At 35.6% G+C, this 22,263-nt stretch overlaps 1 protein-coding gene across 4 annotated transcripts in view; it reads left to right on the top strand.

The window, feature by feature from the left end:
* LINGO2 (leucine rich repeat and Ig domain containing 2) overlaps window positions 1-22,263 on the top strand; it is a 1,403,193-nt gene that overhangs the window by 811,408 nt on the left and 569,522 nt on the right. For 3 of the 4 annotated variants that reach the window (XM_051857096.2, XM_051857089.2, XM_070053181.1), the window contains exon 4: window positions 1,629-1,714. The gene's annotated coding sequence lies outside the window, so the exon portion shown is untranslated. The remainder of the gene's footprint in view (window positions 1-1,628; window positions 1,715-22,263) is intronic. The other variant, XM_070053183.1, reaches the window with a different exon arrangement.

Here is a 22,263-nt window from a genome sequence, read left to right as displayed (position 1 = left end):
TGTTTTAATCTTGAGAAGCAACACTTTAACAAGAAAAAAAGGTAGAAACACAACTTAGCAGGGTTGCATGTATTTTGGCAGAATAATCCAAATAAGAATCAAAAAACTGCTAAAGTAATAGGGTCTTTATAGTTTGCTATGTGAATGAGTAAACCAAAAGTCAATGCTCTGTAATAGTAGTATTGAGACCTCATTGTTTAGTTTTCTTTGTCTGTGTGACAGTTACTTGTTTCCCTTTTCAGTTGTTATTAGTAAGAGCTACCAAAGGACACAGTGATATAAGTCTCTAAATATTTGACCCTGGTCTATGCATACTCACAGAAATCTACACTAAACTGCATAATTAAGGATATATTGGGATGGACATTGTGAGGCAGTGAGTGAAGCAACTGCTAGGGATTCTCATATCCCATAAAGGAGTGCTAGTTTGAGTCCCAGCTACTATGTAGTTCTGATATAGCTTCCTGCTAATGTGCCTAGGAAGGCAGCAAGTAATGCCCCAAATGCTTGGGTCCCTGCTACCCATATGGTGTCCTGGATGGAGTTCCTGGCTCCTGGCTTCAGCTTAGCTAGCCCAAGCTATTGTATTTGGGCATTTGGAAAATGAACCAGTGGATGGAATCAATCTCTCTCTCTCTCTCTCTCTCTCTCTCTCTCTCCCTCCATCTCTCTACCAGTCTGTCACTCTGACACTCAAATAAATAAGTAAAATTTCATAATTATTTTTGAAGATGTGTTTTCAGACTTATCCAATGACCATTAAATATTGAATTCCCAAGGCATAGTTTGTGACTTGCTTACAAGTTTCCTGTCAGATTTTTAACCTTTAAAATGGCAGGTTTACTGTCAGAGTAAGGGTAATTTGTTTCTCAGGTCTGTTTTCTCCTCTTCCGCAAGCAGCTACCTTATAACAAAATCCTATTTTACCTTCTTAAGTTGAACTACATAGATCTTCAAATTTTTGAATGAATTTTATCACAAGTTTTGTTTGTGTATTTAATAAAGAAAATAATATAAGGGATGTCTGGGTAATAGATAATTTGTCGTGCTTTGAGAATTCCAAGATAAACATAATATATACTTCCCTTCAAAATGTAAAATCCCTAACATGTGAAGTGACTTATGTTTTCTAGGTGTTTCTATATGAGCTTTATAAAATAGTTGCTATGGAGCTGGGGGTGGGGGGCTGGTGGCCATTTATCACAGGAGTTAAGATGCCAGTTAGAGCACCTGAATCACATGTTGCTGTCACTAGGTTCAAATCCAGATTCTGCTTCCAATTCTGGCTTCCTACTAATATCCAGCACCTTGAGAGGCAGCAGATAATGGCCAAGTATTTCTGTTTCTGCCACTCCAGTGTGTGACCCTGGGGTTGTTGGCTTTTGCCTGACCCCAGTTCTAGCTTTTGTGTGGGCATTTGGGAAGTAGACCAGCAGGTGCAGTTCTCTCTCTCTCCCTCTCTCTTTCAAAGGAAAATGAAAGAGAGAATAAATAAATTTCTTTTACAAATAGGCTCTGTAAATGTGAATTATTATTGCTATGATCATGATTATATGGATGTCCTTCTTAAAGCAAGTGTCATTTTTATTTTCCTCCTCTCCCCCCCACCCCGCCCCAATCTTTGACAGCTTAGAAGTAAGATTATGAGAGGAGACTCAGAGAAGAACAACAAAACTGGACATCACCAGCATGAGGAGCCCAACACTCCAAACTGGTGAGTGGAAAATGTGAGCCCTGGATCTTTTTTCTATATGTCATAGAATCTATTTCTTTTTTTCTTTTTTAATTTTTTCTATAAGGGGTGTGGATCCTATTTCTTATGCAAAGAATCTTCACAGTTTAAAAATAAAAATGAGAGTGCTTCTAAAGTATAGCCTGTGAAATTATTCACATGAATTAGAAGACCATATTCTGTGGGAATAGTCACCAACTTTGCTAGGTACACATGAACTTTAAAAAGCTAGATGACCTTATGAACATTTCATGTGTTTCATGAGTCCTAGCTTCCTTATTTTAAATTAGGAATTATAATATTTCTCTTGTTAGATTTTCCTAAGGATTAACTAAGAAATTGCATATAGCAAATCCAGTAGTTACCTTTGTGAAAAGAAAGGACTTTTAGAAACAAGACTTATAATTACTGAATACTTTGCATATGCCAAGTACTAATTACTAAACATTTTACTGTATTATTCCTCACTACTTTAAAGTTAGTAGCTGTAATTACCATATTTATACAGATGAGGAAACTTTACTAGTAACAGATTATGCAACCTGACTTTAACTCACACACTGTTCCCTAAGACAATTGTTGAATCTGATTTCCTCTCATAACAGAGTTTCTGTCCTTGTGTTTATTCATAAAGTCAACAAATATTTATTCAGTATTGTTATGATTTTAGAAAGATTTCACTCCAAACCCATAGACATAGTTCAACGTCAGTGTCATATGTGAATGGTTAATGGACTAATGACTGATGAATTAAGAAAAGGCTTGATCAAATGGTGGCAGCTGAGTGTGGGACCTTTGGGAAGTGATTGGATCACATTAGGTTACTAGGCTTCTGTGATCAAATCATGACATTGTAAGGAGAGACCACATAGAGGCTAAGTAAAGGACAAATTTCCTTCACTCTGCTTCCTGAGTTGCAGTGGGATTTTTCCCTTGTCATCCACCTGCTTCACCAGGTGCTTGGACCAAAGTGAGTGCTAATCTTGAACTGTGAACCTGTAAACAGTAAGATGATTAACCTCCTCTCCTAACTTGGTCCTGTCAGTTAATTTAAGTCAAGTAGTGACTTAAGTAAAGCTGACTACTACCAGTATTTAATATATACAAAGCTTTTTGTAGCTGAGATGTTATGCTGCTTCTTAAATGACTACTACTTAAAGTATGGAACCAATATATTTATACGAAGCCTTATACTTTGTGAGTGGTTTATGACTACATACTGTTTGCTTAGAACTCACACACTGTAAAGCCAACAGGATGGGGATCATTCTCGTAATTTGGCAGAGGGAGTAGCTGAGGTTCTGAGAGTTTAACTGGCTCTCTGTGTGTCTTACACTCAGTGCTTCTTAGACTGTGGTTAAGGTCACTTTATTTTTAATCTATTGCAGGCTAAGTATTTCTGTAAAATTACTAAAAATGTATAGCTAGAGAAATGCAATGTCAAAAAACAGTTTCTATTTTTCTTTTGATCTTTTCTTATTCTACAAACAAATTACCCTACCACGTTTCTATAAAAGTTATTAGTGGGTTTCCATGCTCCTCATGTTGTAGAGCAGTTACTGTGCAGACTGACAATAGCCTGAAGACTAGGTAGCAAACCCTGCGGCACTAATAGAGCTGACATGCAAATAAGGCAAACACAACACTCAGTCTTAGGCTTTCCATCTGCTGGTACTCATCTTTTCATGTGACTCTGGACTACCTCATTCTACAAAACAAAACCTTTATAGTCTAAGGGGCATAAAGGTTGACTTCCAAATTCTCAAAATGAAGCTAGTAAAAGAAAATTGACAAAACACTGTAAAAGAGTTATGGGATACAATTGACATGTGAAACGTGAAAAGATGGTTGGAAGTTTAAAGGAACCTTTTCTTCTAAATTTATTTATAAGACATCAAGACTGCTATAAATATGATATGTAGCATATTATGGAAAGACTTTAAAAAGTTTTTTTTAATTTCTCATACATCTTATTCTTTGAAAAGATAAGTTAAGTTATATTTAGAAATCTGGATCTTGTCTGTCTCCAAGTAGGGTAGAGACCTATGTATAATTCTAAACAATAGAAGCGGATCTTGGCCTGCTATGAAATGGAAATGAACTACACTGAAGGAGTTTAAAAATAAATGCTTCTTGTTCATTTCAAAAACCACTAAAGAAAATTGCAGCCCTTTTGGTGTAAGGTAAAATGTACATTGAGTCAGCAGTGAAAATTTACTTTGTGATGGTTTTGTGACTTTCTCGGTTCTACTGAAATGGATCCAAATACTTATATGTGCTATTTTATTAATAACTATTTTAAAATCTGTGTCAAAACAATATTGCACAGATGTTCAGGAGTAGTTTGTGGTTGTGAGTAAATATTAGAGGAAGATTGACTTTTTTCTCCAAATGATGTTAGTGGAATGCTTTTTATCATAGTTTAAGATACCAGAAATCAGTTTTTGACTATTTTTCTGGTGTATGAAATATCATGCCATAGTTTAAGCAAATATATTTATTGGAAAACACATATGAGTGCACAAATCCTAAGAGAACAGCTCAGTTATCACAATGTCTACACCTGTAATGCCACTCAAATTAGAAGATGCCGAACACCATTGAAGGTGCTCTATATTTTTCAAGTCACAAATCTGAAGGCTTCATAAATGAAACTCTTTTCCTAAATTCTAACACTACATATTATTTGTTCTTTATAAATCGAACAATAGAGTTAGAACTTGCTTGCATGTGGCCTCTCAGTCTCAGTTTTATGTATATGAGATTCCCATGTGCAGCATTAAGTTTAACTTTCAGTACATTTCATCTTGACCAGTTTTTAATCTTATATCCTTAAACATGTCTTTTGGGACATCAGAAAATTCCTATTGATGTACAATTACTTTGCAGTCTGGTCCTTTTGCAACTTTACTAACATTTGTTGAGGAGGAGGAATTTTTGTTTTAACTACTCGGATGGGTGTATTGTGGTATATCATTATGATTTTTATTACTGTTTCCATGCTGACTGATAAGAATGACACTTATATCCCAGAGCAGCAACTCCCTAGCTACATCCAAATTAAAAAATGTATGGAAAGTTAGAGGAGGCATTAAGAAGAATGGTAGCTTTATTCACCTGAGCTGACCTAAAATTCATCTGTATGTAAAAAAAAATGAAAAATTATAGGAAAACTCATGTCATTAAATATACACATACCTGGAAATCCCACTGACCTTAAAATTCAACTTACTTTGCTCAATTTTTACTTTCCCATTAGCTAATTGATGTATTGCAATCTATCAATTTATGTCATGTTTCATTGGACACTATCCAATCTTATGACATTAGAATCACAGCTGACTGGTGATGATTAGAACTGGTTGCAGGAAAGTGATTGCACACTCCATTTGTGTGTTGGGAAAGCTAATTATTTGCCCAGTCAGTTGAAACTAGGGATGGCACATGGGCAGCAAGCATGAAAATGATCCAGGAGGGCAGCATGATTTTGACAGAGGGCCTAAGGCTCTCACCCATGCAGGAAGTCTGACAGCTCCATCACTTTCCCAGGCATTTCCTCTGGTGGGCTGTGTTATGGTTCATTTGCTTCCAGTGCTATTACTTTCCCAACAGTATGAGACCTTGAGTGATATGTCATTGAGAGGATTTGAGTGTACAGAATTTGATACTGTATTGACATGTGGTATGTGTTTATGAAACCATATTCCCATAAATTAGCTAAACCCCAATGCAATTTCTTTGTTTTATTGTAGTGTGTTTGTGTGTGTGTGTGTGTGTGTATATATATATATGTATATATACATACATTTATATATGTATTTATATAATTTACCACTTTCACTATTTTAACTGTGTAGTTCTGTATGGTTAAATATATTCTCATTGTTGTGTGATTATAAATGACCATACATCACCAGAACTTGTCCATTTACCAATAACTTCAATCACATATGAAACTCCATTCACTAACAGTTTACCTCACTTTATGTTATTGATGTCATAAGTTATGTATTTTATAGGATGTATCCCCTTCCAGAAATTCATAATTGTTTTATGCATTTACCTTCTAAATTCTATATAAATTGAAAAGTAAAGTTATACACCGAAATTCCAATAATAATTCATTTCTATCTGTTTCTGCATTTACCTTTACTAGAGAACTTTATATTTTGCTTTAACATTGAGGTACTGTCTAGCATATTTTCATTTCAATTTGAAATATTTCCTTTAGCGTTTCTCTAGGTAAGTCTAGTGGTAATAAATTCTATCAATTTTTGGGGAATGTTTTATTTTGTCTCTCATTTTGGAAGGGCTGTATGCCATACAGAATTCTAGGTAGACAGGTTTCTTTTTAATCTTTTTAGCACCTTAAATGGATTATCTTATTGCCTTCTGAATTGCAACATTTCTTCTGAAAAATCCACTGATGTTTTTATTGTGGGGCTTTTGAATGTAATGAATTGTTTTACTGTATTCAAAATTTTTTATTTAATTATGATATGTCTTGGAAGATATGTCTTTATTCTATTTGGATTTTGTTTACCTGATTGGATTTGTAGATTCATACATTTCCTCCAATTTGGGAAGTATAGGACTATTCTTCATGTAATGTCTCTTCCATCTCTCTCTCTCTCTCTCTGTCTCTTCTCCTTTTTTGGATTCCTATCATCCATGTTTGTATTCCTTATGGTGTTCCATAAGTCCCTTACCATCTGTTGTGTTTCCTTTTATTTATCCTTTTTCCAGCTTGCTCCTCAGACCCCATAAATTTCAAGTGACTTGTCTTCAGGGTCACTGAGTCATATTTCTGCCTGCCTGATCAGGACAAAATTTACATGAATTTTCAATTCTATTATTGTCCTTTTCAGCACCAGAATATTTTATAATCTCTGTGTCCGTATTGATATTCTCATTTGTTCACATTTCTTTTTACTTGATTTTTCTTGAATTCTTTGTCCATATTCTTCTTTCCTCTTTAACCATATTTAACATGGTTGTTTTAGTCTTTTCTAGTAAGTATGATGTGTGTGTTTCTTCAGGAGCAGTATCTGGTGATTTACGGACCATAATTCCTTACTTCATTGAATGCTTTGTGATCATTTGTTGAGAAGTGGCCATTTGAAAAAGGATCTGTCTTTCCCATTCTTTGCAGATGGGCACATGTAGAAGATTACCACTAATCAATTTGACTTGATAGCTCAATGTCCTCTCAGAATTTTCTTTCTGAGATTGTCTGTATGGTTCCCTTTTTCCCCTGTACACACTTAGATCTTTGATTTCCAGGGGGATACACTGTAGTTTGCTTATTTAATATTTCTGTGAGAGAACAAGAGCCTGGTACTTTCGAATCTACCACCTTGCTGATGTCACTGAGGTTACTTTTAAATGTCTTAATTTCCTAAAGAGTCTGACTTGCTTTTTTTTCTTAGTGCTTTAGATGTTCAATTTCATTCCATTTCCAATAAACTTATATCTTCTGGCTTCTTTACATCTACAACTGTCCCATCCCCTTCAATTTTCAAAAGCCTCCATTCTTTACATGGTTTCTAACCTAAGATTCAGACTGTGCCACTGATTCCTCATTTATGTCTCTTAACTCTTCTGTTCCCTATTCTATTTTACTCTTAATTATATCTCTGTTCCCTCTTCTGAATTCCAGATCAAGTGAGACAGAAATCATTTCCTTGGAGGTACTCAAACAGGTTAGGGCATTGCAAGGATTTTTACTCAGCTATTTATGGCCCAAGAGGGAGCTGGAAATTAGGCCACTTCCTACTAACTATGATGAATGTGCAGGGTCAGGAGTGTGGCAAAGACCAGTAAAACAGCAACATTTTCATCCACTTTGAATGTGATTTTTTTTCTTGATTGAGCATTTTCTTAGTTTCTTTTCTGGATCTTTGACTATCAGAGATCCTATTATTTTAAGTAAGATGTAAGTGTATTATTATTCCTTTATGTTTGCATCTTATAGTTTGTTTTAACATGGGGAGTGGAAAGGGAAAGCCTTCAAATTTCATTTCCTGACACCTTTCTGATGTTTTTAAAATTTTGATACAATTGAATTTTGAGTGTAATAAAATATCACATATTTTGTATATGATTTTGGCACATGATTCCAGCATTGACATAGAATAAATTCCATGAAATATAGTCTTTCATCCATATGTCAGAATCAGTTAAGTTTTACATGTCAACAGTCTTCCTACTACGTTGTTTGCTACTCATACACAATTTGGAGAAGCAAAGAGCTGAAGTTAAGAGTTACTTAAAGTTATTTATTTATTGGAAGATTAGATCAGATCAACCTACTTCAATTCTTTTGCTTTTAATTTTTATTTATGTGTTTCATTTATTTGAGAGAGAGGGAGAGAGAGAGAGAGCCCTCATCTGCTTTTTCATCCTCCAAGTGTCTGCAAAAACTGGCATTGGACCAGGTTGAAGCCAGGAGCTAGGAGCCAGGAATTCAGTCCAGGCCTCCCGCATGAATGGTGGCAACCAACTTGTTAAAGGATCTTCTGCTTGCTCCCAGAGTCTGCAGTAGCAGGAAACTAGAATAAAAAAATTGAAACAAGACTCAAATCCAGGCACTTCAGTAAAAGATGTAGGTGTTCCAAATGATGTTTTAACCACAAAGCCAAGTGCCCACCTCTTGCCTCTTTGTTTCATTACAGAGTTAATTTGGAAATAATTTTGTATAAGCAATAATTTTATTTTTGATCAATTTATAGCAACATTTTCATAGTTAGGCAAAATCTGTGTGATATAGTTAGTTGAATAAATTTATTTAAGCTTCCCTTCAGATTTAATAAAAGAATAAAAACCCTGGAATTGAAGTAATAATTTTGGTAAAATGATTATTGTCTTGAGAACCTTAAGGTAGTAATCTGTTAATTAATAGTCCATAGCCAAGTCCCTCACCCCATAATAAAAAACTGGTAATGGCTTTCACCAAGATCTGTTAAGAGTTTATTTAATAACATAGTAAAAGGAATTAAGAGGAGATATGAGATTATGATCTACTCACTTGGACATATTTATTTTCCCCAAGATTATACCTTGGCTTTCATTTATAGATTTCCCCAACAAATATGGCTTTCAAAACAGAATACTTATATTTAATTTTACCTAAAAGTAACTGTATGCTTAATATATTCTTTAGGGTAAAAAAAATCACTTATAATGTTGGACAAATGAATGCAGTTATTAGTGGGAATTATTAAAAGGAGATCAGTTGAATGCTCATTCATGAAAACAACTAGAACATAGACTTAGATTTATTTTATATTCATATTTATTATTCAAGAAAATGAACAAAGAAAGCCCTTCTGGATATATTATGACTAATTTCTTGGAAGAAGAAAATAAAGGCAATAAAGTGGTTATGTTGTAAGGTTGAAATATAATTTATACCAGATATTCTGTAGCTTAGTTTACACACACACACACACACACACACACACACACATAATATACTGCTTTTTAGTTATAAGGAAAAGGTATGTGAATATTATGTTGTGAAATCAGGGTTCATGGCATAGACTAGTAAAATTGTGAGGTAGAAAAGTTTCCTTAAACTGAATGACACCTTCTTCCCATCCCCAAGTAAAAGGGAATTGTTTTGTCATTGTGAATCTGCAGAAATCATAGTGCTATCTTGATACCTTATCATTGATGGTTTACCTCTTTATAGAGGCATAATGTACAGTACACTAAGTAGGAAATTGAATCGTTCCCTCTAACTTCAAATAAAAAAAATAATCATTTTTAAAGACAGAAAGGATTGAATACAACTTACCTAATTTATTAGTTTTGTTGAAGATTTTTTCCCTGCCAAATGCATTATGTTGAAATAGCTACATAAGGAAAAAAAAAAAAAAAAAAGGCCAGCGCCGCGGCTCAATAGGCTAATCCTCCACCTGCAGCGCCGGCACACCGGGTTCTAGTCCCTTTGGGGCGTCGGATTCTGTCCCAGTTGCCCCTCTTCCAGACCAGCTCTCTGCTGTGGACTGGGAGTGCAATGGAGGATGGCCCAAGTCCTTGGGCCCTACACCCTATGGGAGACCAGGATAAGCACCTGGCTCCTGGCTTCAGATCAGCGAGGTGCGCCGGCCGCCACGCGCTGGCTGCGGCGGCCATTGGAGGGTGAACCAACGGCACAGGAAGACCTTTCTGTCTGTTTCTCTCTCACTGTCCACTCTGCCTGTTAAAAAAAAAAAAAAAGAGAAGAGAAAAGGAAAGGAAAGGAAAGGAAAGGAAAGGAAAGGAAAGGAAAGGAAAGGAAAGGAAAGGAAAGGAAAGGAAAGGAAAGATAAAAGAAATAGCTACAGAGACTTACCTGTTTTCATGATATCACTAAATGCTTCCTTTATTTAATTTTGTCATTGAATTATAAAACTCTCCGATAGCTCTGAAAGCCTTTTCTCCTTCACCGAGGTCTTCTCAAATGAGTGCTTTCTCCTACAAGTACAAATACATAAACACACATAAATATTCACATGTATTTATTTGTGTAAGTTAAAGTAAAAGTTCATTGGATAGGCATCTGGCTTAGTAGTTAAGATGCTGCTTTGGATGTCTGCATCTCATATTGGAGTGCCTAGTTCAAATCTTGGCTTCTGTTTCCCATCAACTCCCTGCTAATGCATACCCTGGGAGGCAATAGATAATGACTGAAGTACCTGGGTCCTTGCCACCCACTTGGGAGACCCAGATTTAGTTCCAAATTCCTGGGTCTGTGCTGGCTTAGCCCTGGCTGTTACAGTTATTTGTGTAATAAACCACTTGATAAAAGACCTCATGTCACCTATTTTCCCTTTCTCCCATCCCCTCCCCTCCCCTCCTTCCCTCCGTTCCCTTCCATTCCATTCCCCTCTGTCTCTGTCTCTCTCTCTGTTTCTCTCAAACACACAGTCATAAATTCAGAAAAATGAAAATAAATAATAAATAAAATTTTGAAACTTTTATTTAATGAATATAAATTTCCATAGTTCAACTTATGGATTACAATGGCTTCCCCCCCATAACCTCCCTCCCACCCGCAACCCTCTCCTCTCATGCTCCCTCTCCCCTTCCATTCACATCAAGATTCATTTTCAATTCTCTTTATATACGGAAGATCAATTTAGCATATATTAAGTAATGCTATCAACAGTTTGCACCCACACAGAAACACAAAGTAAAAAATACTGTTTGAGTACTAGTTATAACATTAAATCATGATGTACAGCATATTAAGGACAGAGATTCTACATGAGGAGTAAGTGCACAGTGACTCCTGTTGTTGACTTAACAAATTGACACTCTTGTTTATGGCGTCAGTGATCTCCCTAGCTCTTGTCATGAGTAGCCAAGGCTATGGAGGCCTTTTGAGTTCAATGACTCTGATCATTTTTAGTCAAGGCCATGGTCAAAGTGGAAGTTCTCTCCTCCCTTCAGAGAAAGGTACCTCCTTCTTTGATGACCCATTCTTTCCATTGGGATCTCACTCACAGAGATCTTTCATTTAGGTAAAATCATTTTTTTCCCCAGAGTGTCTTGGCTTTCCATGCCTAAAATACTCTCATGGGCTTTTCAGCCAGATCCGCATGCCTTAAGGGCTGATTCTGAGGCCAGAGTGCTGTTTAGGACATCTGCCATTCTGTGAGTCTGTTGTGAATCCCACTTCCCATGTTGGATCATTTCTCTGTTTTTAATTCTATCAGTTAGAATTAGAGGACAGTAGTCTTGTTTATGTGATCCCTTTGACTCTTAGACCTATCATTATGATCAATTGTGAACAGAAATTGATCACCTGGACTAGTGAGATGGCATTGGTACATGCCACGTTGATGGGATTGAATTGGAATGCCCTGGCATGTTTCTAACTCTACCGTTTGGGGCAAGACTGATTGAGCATGTCCCAAATTGTACATCTCTTCCCTCTCTTATTCCCACTCTTATATTTAACAGGGATCACTTTTCAGTTAAGTTTCAACACTTAAGAATAACTGTGTATTAATTACAGAGTTCAACCAATAGTATTAAGAAGAACAAAAAAAATACTAAAAGGGATAAAGTATTATGTTGTACATCAACAGTCAGGGAACTGTTTCTCATAGTGTCCATTTCATTTCAACAGGTTTTGTTTTTGGTGCTTGGTTAGTTGACGCCGATCAGGGAGAACATATATTTGTCCCTCTGGGATTGACTTATTTCACTCAGTATGATGTGTTCCGGATTCCTCCATTTTGTTGCAAATGACCAGATTTCATTGTTTTGTTTTTTACTGCTGTATAGTATTCTATAGATTTTCTATTCTGTTCCACTGGTCTACCCATCTGTTTCTGTACCAGTACCATGCTGTTTTGATTACAACTGCCCTGTAGTATGTCCTGAAATCTGGTATTGTGATGCCCGGCTTTGTTTTTGTTGTAGAAGACTGCTTTAGCTATTCGAGGTCTCCAGTGCCTCCACATGAATATCAGCATCTTTTTTGCAGATCTGAGAAGAATGTCTTTGTTATCTTGATTGGTATCTCATTGAATCTATAAATTGCTTTTGGGAGAATGGACATTTTGATGATGTTGATTCTAACAATCCATGAGCATGGAAGATTTTTCCATTTTTTGGTATCCTCTTTCTTTAAGATTTTTTAGTTATTTTCTTTCTTAAAGATTTTGTAATTCTCATTGTAGAAATCTTTAACGTCCTTGGTTAAGTTTATTCCAAGGTATTTGATTGTTTTTGTGGCTATTGTGAATGGGATCGATCTTAGCAGTCCTTTGTCAGCCATGGCATTGCCTGTGTATACAAAGGCTGTTGATTTTGTGCATTGATTTTATATCCTGCTACTTTGCCAAACTCTTCTATGAGTTTCAATAGTCTCTTAGTAGAGTTCTTTGGATCCCCTAAATAAAGAATCATATTGTCTGCAAAGAGGGATACCTTTGAAACATTAGACAAACTTACTCATTCTCTTTGAGTTCATGTTCTGTCATCTGTAAATTGGAATATTGAGCTATAAGTCACACCATTGTTGAGATAATTATATAAGATAAATAAACAGTTCTGTCACAGTTACTCTAATACCATAGAACTCACATCAATTACTTTTTCCTTTCCAGAAGGAAGAAGTTTGACTTCTTCCTTCCCAATTTGTATCCCTTTCATTTCTTTTTCTTGCCGAATGGCTCTGGCTAAAGCTTCCAGGATTATATTGAATAGCAATGGCGAGACTAGGCATCCTTCTCTGGTACTAGTTCTCAGTGGAAATTCTTCCAACTTTTCCCCATTCAAATTATGCTGGCTGTGGGTTTTTTATAACTTGCCTTGATTTGTGTTGAGGAGTTTTCTCTTAAGCCCAATTTTCTTAGAGTTTTCATCATAAAAGAGTGTTGAATTTTATTGGATGCTTTCTCTGCATCTATTGAGATAATCATATGGTTTTTGTTCTTCAATTTGTGTATGTGATGTATTAAATTGATTGATTTGTGAATGTTGAACCATCCCTGCATACCAGGGATAAATCCCACTTGGTCTGGGTGGATGATTTTTCTCATGTGTATTTGTATTCTATTGGCAAGAATTTTATTGAGGATTTTTGTGTCTATGTTCATCAGGGAAATTGGTCTGTAGTTTTCTTTCTCTGTTACATCTTTTCCTGTTTTAGGAATTAAGGCAGTACTGGTTTCATAGAAAGAATTTGGGAGGATTCCCTCCCTTTCAATGGTTTTGAATAACTTGAGAAGAATTGTAGTTAGTTCTTCTTTAAATGTCTGGTAGAATTCAGCAGTGAAGCCATCCAGTCCTGGGCTTTTTTTGTTGGGAGGGTCTTTATTACTGATTCAGTTTCCATATTGGTAATTGGTCTGTTTAGGCTTTCTGTGTCTTCATGGCTCAATTTAGGTAGGTTGTATGTGTCCAGGAATCTATCCATTTCTTCTCTGTTTCCCAGTTCATTTTCATACTGCTCTTTTCTAGTAATTTCTGATGATTCTTTTTATTTCTGTGGTGTCTTGTTACATTTCCTTTTTCATCTCTAATTTTTTTGATTTGGGTCTTCTTTCTCCTTTTTTGGTTAGTTGGGCCAGTGGTGTGTCAGTTTTGTTCATTTTTTCAAAAAACCAGCTCTTCATTTTATTGATCTTTGTATTTTTTCTTTCAATTTTTTAATTTCTTGTCTAATTTTAATTACTTCTTTTCTTCTACTTGTTTTGGGTTTGGTTTGCTGTTGTCTTTTCATATTCTTGAAGTGCATAGATAGTTCATTTATTTGGTATTTGGTGTCTTTCAAGTTTCTTGATGTAGGCACCAATTGCTATAATCTCTCCTCTTAACACTGCTTTTGCTGTGTCCCACAAATTTTGGTATGTTTTATTGCCATCTTTATTTGTTTCTAGAAATTTTTTTACTTCTCCTTTTTACTTCTCCTTATTTCCCACTTTTCATTCAGAAACATGTTATTCATTCTCCATGTTTTTCCATATGATGTAAAGATTCTTGATTTCTTGATTTCCAGCTTCATTGCATTGTGGTCTGAGAAGATGCACTAATCACAAAGCATAGAGAAAATATCTCCTTACCCTAGCATTTAAGTGGCCATCAAATCTGTCGTTTAAGCCAAGAAACTCTTTATGTAAAAAAAGAGGCCCTATTAATAAATGCACAAGGATAATAGTCTGAACTAGGAGTGTTCTTGGTAAACCAAAACACATGGTCACCAACCTAAATGTCATCTTCTAGACCTAGGGTTCTCTGTCCAGGGTATTCAACTTTGCATGTTCCCACAGCTTGCAGATATGTACTGTCTTGTAAAACTTCAGATTCAGAAGTGTCACTCTTAAAGCTGTTTCCAAATGGCTTAGAAATCTTAACACAGGAAATTTTCTTCCTTTTAGTCCAGAATATATGATTCTTTGACAAAAATGCACTGACCTTGATTACTACTCATTTCCATTCTTCACAAACTAAGTTACTGTATGAATTCACATAACTCCAATGAGTAATTGCTTTTTTGTCTATAAAATTGTAGAGGGGTTGGGTAATTCACCTAGAGGGTGCCTAAACATATTTGTAGCGTTATTGTTCTATGAGTCTGAGCAGAAGTTAATGTAAACTTTCATACTTCCAATGAATAATGACAAACTAAAAAAATAATTTGTATGTAATTAATGTGGATTTTTAGAGTTATCTAAGCTGATGATTGAAGATAAAAGTGGCAGAAACTTGCAAATCCATTTCTCCCCTTATTTTATGATTTTAATTTATGTACCAAGTATGCTTGATCTCTGTCAAATGACAATGAAAATTCAGGCATAAGGCTTTTCCTAATGGCTGTGATAAATGTTACTGTAGCTGGTTACCTTTTATATTGACTACGAAATGAAAATAAAGGACTTGTTTTTGTTTTTATTTCTGAAACATTATTTATACTAAGTTATCTGTCATAATTCTGTGTTCTTTATATTGAAAGAAGACTTTCACCCTGTAGATTCTGCAAGGGTTGATGACAATGATGATGACAACTCTTCTCTCTTTTTTGTGCTTTAGTGGTTAGGGTTATAATCTGGAAAGTCCATTCAATTTTTTGATTGAATGAGAGAAGAAATAGCAGGGTTTAGGATTTATGTTAAGCAAAGTTAAAGACAAATATTAATGTTAATGTTGGGGACAAATTTGGAAGAGTATGAATAAAGGTTTTAGAAGCAGAGAGATCACACTTCAAAGCCTGTGTTCAGTGGTATTACCTTTGAAACATTAGACAAACTTACTCATTCTCTTTGAGTCCATGTTCTCTCATCTGTAAATTGGAATATTGAGCTATAAGTCACATCGTTGTTGAGATAATTAAATAAGATAAATAAACAGTTCTGTCACAGTTACTCTAATACCATAGAACTCACATCAATTATTTTTTCCTTTCCAGAGAACCTAGAACAAATATAAGCAGGACTGCTACCTCAACCACTTGTCCTAATATCTTGATTTTTATTAATATTTCTCTATAGTAAACTCTCATAAGCTATCCCACCCAAAGAAAAACCCTAATGACAGTGATTTACCAGATATCCTGAAGTCAGATCAACTGATGGGTGAACCTGACCTCTACCTTTCAGGACATTGATGCCCAGCATTTGGAACTCATTGCTTTACATCCTTTAAGAATCCAGTGTTTCTTGTTTTGTTTTAGTTTTAGTCATTTATAATCAAGAGCATAGGATATGTGTCCAGCCTAAGTTCTGAGGACTCCATTTGACATAGTTGACAGAGTGTTTTGCTCTTCTTCGTTAGAGAAAGTAAACATTTAAGATATCCAGCAAGGCTGGAAAACCAGAAAACCCCTAAATGAATGATAGTAAGCAATGACTTGTGAGGAGATAATATTGAGCCTGTAAAAGGACTATTTTTATAGCATTTTAGGTCCTCACTGAGCCAGTTAGGGAATTGTCTTATTATCTTGATATTGTGTAGTGTTTCCAAATGCCCATCCAGAGAATTATTTTGATTTGTATTCCTTTAGAAACAACTTCAATTTCCAGTAATATCTTCTATTATTTTATTTTGTTATCAAAGTGAATCAAATATTTGTGACAGACTATAGATTTCACTTGACCTTAGAGAAAGAAGACGAAGGTTATGCTAAAGAAGGAGAGGCAGAGTGGATTTGTGCCCCCTGTAGGGTCACATTGTAATTTGCAGTGGTGTCTAGGTGCTTTTACAATTTGCAGACTACACTCCTTTAATAAAATTGAACTACAGAGGAAAAGAGATATAGAGCCTTAAACATTCTTAATCTATTTGGTTTATGAAGTGAATCTTTGTTCACTTTTTTTCTTGTCTCTTGCACACCACTTTTCCTCCAGGCTGTGGAATACCTTTACTGTGGCATACCATCCATTTTATAATGCCCTCCCAAATGCTCACTGACTAGAGGTGTTAATTCACAGAGGAAGATTTTCTGTTACACATGCATTATGCCTTACATAATATCTTTTTAATCAAAGGCCACTTTTCTAACAACATGCCATAAAGATTTTAAATTTCCTCATTTCTTCATGATTATGTGTCATAATAAGTTCTTTCTTTTTTTTTTCCCCTATTGTCTATATTCTTTTTTATAAAGATTTGTTAATTTATTTGAAAGAAGTCATAATTAAACAGAGAGAGGAGAGGCAGAGAGAGAGAGAGAGAGAGAGAGAGAGAGAGAGAGAGAGACATCTTCCATTGGCTGGTTCACTCCCCAGTTGGCCTCAACGGTCTGAAGCCAGGAGCCAGGACCTTCTTCCAGGTCTCCCATGTGGGTACAGGGGCCCCAAGACTTGGGCTATCTTCTACTGCTTTCCCAGGCCACAGCAGAGAGCTGGATTCGAAGTGGAGCACCCTGGTCTTGAACCAGTGCTCATACGGATGCTGGCACTGCAGGTGGTGGTTTTACCTGCTAAGCCACAGCGCCGGCCCCTGTACCATATTCTTAAATATGAGAGGTTTTTAAAATATTCATGGGAACCATGTATTATTGAAAACTATACATGGATTTCCAAGACAATGCATCAAAATAAACTTATCTTTTAATTTTACTTTTGATGAACTTTGTGAATCACCCTCATATGATCCTAGCAGCCTTTAGCAAGCAGTCATAAATCTGGACTTTAAATTTAAAGTTGTCTAAAACAGATTACATACTTTTTAGTATTGAGAATATATTTAAGATATATATGTTATATCTTGCTAATATTTCTCAAATAATTTTGCAAAAACAACTTGTCAATAGACCATTTATTTTGTAAACTTGGCTCTCAAGAACATAACTAAGATCCTAAATGGACTCTGAGGCTTAAAATAACAGATATCACATCTCACATGCATATTTTAGTACATTTGCTCTTGGGAAAAAATCCAATGGGTTCTTTTACCTAGTTCTTCAGACAACAGGGAATTATAAAAGACAGAGAGTTCATTCCAATAACATACACTGGCAAAGTCAGAGAGGAATATCTGAAAACAATAGCTATAGATAAAACAAAAGATGTACTCAAATTATAGATTGAGGTAATTAGATGCCAAAGTTATTTTGATATAGTCAATTTCTGGTTTCTGTTGGGCAATTGTTCTTGTTTATAAATTCTCTTGTATGATTTCAGAAGATTGATTTTGTTAGTAACAATACAAAAATTTGATATTTTTTCATATCTAATTGCAAAGCACATAAAATAATATACTGATGACAGACTAGACACTATAAAGCTGCCAAATATTTCTAGCCAATCCTCTTGTAGAATATCAGATTGTCATTTATCGTTTGGTAAACTCAGTGTTATTTAACATTTAGTATGGACCAGGAACATTATCTGGTGCTAAGGATATGATGGTGAATAAGGAACTATTCCTAATTTTTTGCAGAAAATGTCTATAACAGTCTAAAAGTCCATAATCATATTAACAATGAATGTGCCTTCATCTACTTAAAAATACTAAATTAGATTACATATTTGAAGTTTTCTGACACATAAGAGGTGCTCAATCAGTGTTTGGTGATACCGACTCATCTTACCCTCTCATTTATTATTCACAACTACCCAATGATGTGAAGCTTATCATTATCCCTGTTGACCTTCACTATGATACTAAACTTCTTTAGCTTAGAATCATTGACTTAGAAATGAATATGTAACTACTTAACTTTTGGAGTTATTGTGAGGATTCAAGAAAGAAGTTATGTATGAAATACATAGTATATAGTTTTATTGAGTGTTCTCCTTCCTTTCCTTTTCAATGCTGTTTCTAAAGGAGGAGACAAAGGATCATAATATCATGGTGACATATATTTTCTTTGCCTTTTGGAGTTTGCTTATGTCATTCATTCCACCCCTTTTAAAAAGATTTATTTATTTTAAAAGCAGAGTTGCAGAAACAGGGAGAGATAGAGAGGGATTTTCCATCCACTGGATCCCTCTACAAATTGCTGCAATAGTTGGGGTTGGGCCAGGCTGAAGCTAGGATCCTGGAATTACATCTGAGTCTTCCACGTGGGTTGCAGGGGCCCAAGTACTTGGGCCATCTCTCAGTGCTTTTCCAGGTGCATTAGCAAGGAACTTGAATCAGAAGTGAAGTAGCCAAGAATCAAACCAGCGTTGTGTGGTTTGTCAGGTTTGCAAGTTGTGGCCTTGTGCCACAATGCCAGTTCCTGTTCTTATTTTTGTAATGGAAGCATACTTTTCTTTCTTCATATTAATATAAAATAATTTCTATGGGGGTGCAAACGATTGAAATCTTTACTTAATGTACACTAAACTGATCTTCTGTAAAAAAAAAAAAAGGAAAGAAATTATCAATTCCCAACTTGACTCTCACTGGGATTAAACATGACAATAGGTCTGATCTGATTTCATCATCATTTAAAAAAAATCAAATCATCTATTATTTTTCACTTTATGTTTCTGTGTGGGAGCAAACTGTTGAAATCCTTACTTAAGGTATACTAAGCTGATCTTCTGTATATTAAGTTAATCGAAAATGAATCTTGATGTGAATGGAAGGGGAGAGGGAGTGGGAAAGGGGAGGGTTGTGGGTGGGAGGGACGATATGGGGGGGGAAGCCATTGTAATCCATGAGTCGTACTTTGGAAATTTATATTCATTAAATAAAAGATAAAAAAAATAATAATAATTCACTACTTGGCAAAATAAAAAAATATATAAAATAATTTTGAAGTATAATATTGGGAGTATTGGAATAGAATATTCATACAGTAGTGCCCTGATTCTATTTTATGGGTGGATTATTCAATAAATTATATAGTTACATTTGAATTCAGTAATGCAGAATCATAATTCACATTTTGGGCTCCAAACCTTTTTAACAGCTTGCTCTTGAATCTCAAATACCCCGAGGACAGCTAGGTACTTTATGCTTTATGGCTTCACTTGTTTTTTGGATTTCTCTCATCTCCAGTTTTTAGAGTGTCTGTTTGGGGGCAGAGTTCCAGGTAAGCAATGAGGGTATGTCCTCATGGTAGACCTTCAACCTGGGCAGTTATCTAGGAAGCTTCATAAGTAGGATAAAGAAGAATTTGTGAGTGTTTTCTTGCAAAGTTCAATAAGCCTGGCAGTGGCTATCAGAACAGTACCAAGAGGGTTGGGAGCAAGTGACAAGGAAACACCTAATGGCAATTTGGTTTCAGAAAGTTAACTTCAGACCATAACAGGATCAGTGAGAGGAAGACACTTTTTTTTCCCCAAAGCTTCTTGAATTATGTGTGTATGGTATACTAATATACGTGGCTGGCGTTGTAGTAAGCCTCTGCCTGCTGCACTGGCATCCATACCCAGCCTCTCCACTTCTGATATAGCTCCCTGCTGATGTGCCCAGGGAAGCAGCAGAAGATGGTCCAAGTGCTTAGGCCCAGGTGGATACAGGACCTGGAGGAGGCTCCAAGCTCTTGGTTTCAGCCTGGCACAACCTTGGCTGTTGCGGTCACTTGGGGAGTGAACCAGAAGATGGGAGAGATTCTCTCTCTCTGTGTGTCTCTCCCCCATTCCCTCTGTACCTCTGTCTCTCTCCACCTCTGTCTCTCTGTCTCTATCTGTAAGTCTTCCTTTCCAATAAATAATAATAAAAAAAAACTTTAAAAAAATACCTTGATATACTAGCATGACTCAGTCAATATAACTGATGGGTAGGGCATTTGTCGTAATTAATAAGATAATAATTTGTTTGTAAGAACAGAGGTAAAATTATCATGGTACAATGACATAGCTGAAATAGAAACCAGAAAAATTTATTCAGCAAGTAGTTTTTAGCACTGAACAAGTGTCACTGCATTAGTCCCATAAAAGTGTCAAAGACTGAGCCTTAAAGCAATGTATAATCCAGTTGCAGAAATATCATCCTTCACTACAGAGAAATAAAATAAATTTTAACAAATCTTCAGAGAATTATCCATAACAAATTATGTGCTCCTGAGACATATGACATTTAGTACATGTTGTGATCCAAGGCTCAGTGTTCAATTTGTTGTTCATCTCCTAGAAATAGAGCATCCAATTCACAAATTCACATCAAGTCAATTTCCCAGCAGTTTTCTTCTTACATGCTATAAACCTGAACAGCATTGAAAGAAATTGATAATTATAGTCTCCTTTAGAATTTTCCTTGTAAAATTTCTCATTGAGATTCACTTTGTGGTACCCTGCCTGGATTGCTAATTCTTTTCAGTGAGAGTGCTTTGGCTGAGTTGTACCACTAATCAAAATTTATGCCTCCCAGTAATGTTTTCTATGAAGGGGAAAGAAGACTGTGATAACAAAAGAGAAAAGGAAACCATTAATGTGAAATCAATATACAGTGATGGCTCCCCCCAGCACACAATCTGGTGAGGAGGATTTATGTTCCTTGAACTAGTGAGCACATTGAAACTCTGTGACTTGATGACAATATTGATGATAAAGATTGTGGTACATAGTTGCTTTGCAAGAACTTCAGTTTGTTTTAGAAGGTTTTCTTTTTACTTTACTATATGATGAATTGTGTAAATAGACCAGTGCAAAATGAAAGATACTGTGTTTGGCCAAGAGATACGTCATACATAGAGACCATGGGCATTTTTTAAACCACTGTGACACATCAAAATTTCTCCGTCAGCTTTGAGGGAGGATTCTATGATGTAACTTTTGAATATTTTGCTTCTGGAATTAGCTCTGTGATGGATCGCATTAACTTATGATTTAAGTGACTGTGGAATAGCACTTCAGCAATTTAAGGAAAGCACTCTCTTCTCATTAGTTGTAGAAAATGAATTTTGTTCCCATGGTTCTGGTGGCTATCCCACTGATGAAGAGGTGAAGAAAAGACTCCATGTGAAGTCTAAATAGTCCAATATTATTTTGAATAAATGCCTGTGAGTTATGCATATTTGTTGATTTATGTGTATGTTTTGGGCAAGATTAGTAATCCTCACAATTAAAGAATGTTTTCTTCGAAAAGAATCTATGTTACAAATTATTTCTTATGGTTTTACAGATATACCTTGAATTAAATGCTTTAGCTTAACAAATATTCCTTGTGATATTAAGTCCAGTTTCTTTCATGCATTGTCAGAAAAATAATCTTCATGAGTCTTCCAAGGTCATAATTTGGGATTGGGAGAGAAAGATGGCGGGGAAGCAAAGAATCAGAATGTAAAAACCTTCTGAAATCAAGGGAAAGTTCTACAAACTAAATTTCTCTTTTGGTACTCTTTCCACATTTTTTTCTTTATTGTCCTTTCCTCTCTTGAAAGTATTTATGCACTTGGAAGAATAATTCCTGTTCCTCCAAGGAATAAACCACAGAGAGTATGGATACACTCAGAAAAGCCTGACGAAGTTGTAAATAAGGCATCCCAGTAGAGAAGCAACTTTTGTGTAAGAGGTGGAAGTGTGGAAATAGGTTCAGAACTGAGGCAGCCTCTAAATCAGATGGTCTCAGTCTAGGTCAATGCTAACCAGCATGTGACTTCCACTTTTTGTTCATCTGTAAAATGGCAATAATAATAATTATTATTATACTAACCT

Source organism: Oryctolagus cuniculus, chromosome 1 (genome assembly GCF_964237555.1).
Source record: "Oryctolagus cuniculus chromosome 1, mOryCun1.1, whole genome shotgun sequence".
Lineage (NCBI taxonomy): Eukaryota > Metazoa > Chordata > Mammalia > Lagomorpha > Leporidae > Oryctolagus > Oryctolagus cuniculus.
This window is presented reverse-complemented; position numbering and strand designations above follow the sequence as displayed.